Source organism: Corvus brachyrhynchos, unplaced genomic scaffold, assembly GCF_000691975.1.
Source record: "Corvus brachyrhynchos isolate BGI_N302 unplaced genomic scaffold, ASM69197v1 scaffold114, whole genome shotgun sequence".
Classification (NCBI taxonomy): Eukaryota; Metazoa; Chordata; class Aves; order Passeriformes; family Corvidae; genus Corvus; species Corvus brachyrhynchos.
Window position 1 is genome coordinate 3,746,198 of NW_008238337.1, and position 1,892 is coordinate 3,748,089.

General features: G+C 56.4%; 1 protein-coding gene across 1 annotated transcript in view; it reads left to right on the forward strand.

Annotated features, from left to right (window-relative positions):
* Positions 1-1,234: 1,234 nt before the first annotated feature.
* The window catches only part of SH2B3 (SH2B adaptor protein 3), a 26,935-nt gene continuing 26,277 nt past the window's right edge, over positions 1,235-1,892 (forward strand). The window contains exon 1 of the mRNA XM_017734844.1: positions 1,235-1,635. The gene's annotated coding sequence lies outside the window, so the exon portion shown is untranslated. The remainder of the gene's footprint in view (positions 1,636-1,892) is intronic.

Genomic DNA, 1,892 nt, shown 5'->3' on the forward strand with positions numbered 1-1,892 from the left:
CAAAGCCCGCGGCAGGTCACAGCTCCGGGCACCGGGACTGAGGGCCAGGCAGAACCGGGAAGAGCGAGGGGGGAATGGGGGGAGAGATGAGGACACGCGTTGGAGGATGCAGGGGAAGTGCACATCCCGGGATGAATGTATGGATGTACACAGGGATGTGCACATGGACGTACTCATGTGTGGGAAACCCAGGAATGTAGTGCTGAAAGTGGCTGCACAACGTTGAATTTTTGATCACATTTTGGAGGCAAAGGATTTGGGATTCTGGGAGCATCTGGCAGGGAACGGACAGAGGTTGGTGGATAAGGTGGACAACACAAGCCCCACAAAGAGGGTTGGTGGCAGGACATAGCTGGTCCTGAGTGGGTAGGAGATGCTGCAGGGGACCAGGCTGCAAGTCCTGGCTGCTCTCCTGACCTTGCAGCCATATCCTTGGGCCACAGCCAAGTGTGGGACGGTCTCAGTGCAGAGGGACGGAAGGAGTTGAGTGGGGACAAGCCTCCAGTCTGACTTCTGCTCTTGGCTGGCCTTCCAGGCTCACAGGACCACCCTGGCAGTGCCGCTGTCCTCACCATGCCACAGCAAATACCGGCGTCAAGGATTTGCTCTCCTTATCTCTGTCCCTTTCCTCCAGTTTCTTCATCCCCCTGCTCTGCTCCACAGCCATGCGTGTACTTTAGCAATCAAGGCACTGGCGACCATTTTAGAGGTCCCCATCGCAGAAATCCTGCTGTCCCTAACCTCTGCCATAGGTTGTAGTCCACTCCCTGCCCGTAGAGGCCCCCAGTTCCCTGCACGGCTGCTCAGGACTTGGCAATTTTCTGCTTGTGTCAGAGGTTTTCAGTTCACCGAGGGTTTTCTCTATCACCTCCAGACTTTCACTTTCAGGCTATAAAAAAGGATTCAAAGCAGCACTAAAACCATCTGGGCTTTATCTTCCCTCCTGAGCAGAGCAGCTCTGTTGAAGGTCGCTGGTGGGAAGTCTCAGGTCTCTGCACCACTTATCTCCCTGCCTTGCTGAGAGATGCCTCTCCGTGAGGCACGATTAGAAGGGGAAGGACCATGGGGAGAAGCAATATCTTTATTAGAGCAGCTGGGGTGATTGGGAAAAGGCAGCAGCACTCCCAGCTCTGCTTTCCTTTCCTGGGACTCCAAAGCCACGTTTTCCTCTTGCAGCCTCACCAGCCACTTCAGCAGAGGTTGTTCCTCCTCCACAGCTGCTCTGGAAAATCACCTCAATTCCTCAGAAACACAGACAAAATTCCCCTGTGGATTTTTGCTTCCCTTTGGGTCTCTCTCGGGACAGTCGCGTGCTGCTGCACAAGCTCCAGGACTTCCCCTTCTGAGCGGCTCCATATTTTCCCTGTCGTCCCCCAGCATCCGCCCAGCAAGGAGACCAGACCCCGTGCCTCAGTTTCCCCTGTAAAGTTTTGATGGGAAAGATGGGAAAATGAACTCTCATGTTAAGCTTGCCCGACAGCAGAGGAAAGGGAGAAGAAAAGGGTCTGAAAGGAGCTGAGGGGGTGCCAGGAGCATTTCTGGACGTGGGATGCCCTTGGCTTCTGCTTCCTGCTGCTCCCATGACCGGTGACTTGGTGCGGTTACACAGCGGCGGGTGCTGGACGGCTCAGAGAGGTGAGTGGGAGCTTTGAGTCACTCCCAGTGCCGGGAATCTTGGGGTGCTGGGGGTGCCGGGAGGGTCTCGGATAGCCGGCGCTGTGCGTGTGCCCAGCCGGCACACGGAGAAGAAGGAGTGCGGGTCTCCAAAACGACCGGCAGAGAATCATCTCACAGGGACCGCAGGTGGATCCCAAGCTGTGCCTTGGGGTTCAAGGCGAACAAGTCGTGACTGTCACAGAAACGCGGGCGTGGGGCGGGCGCGACACTCCCCG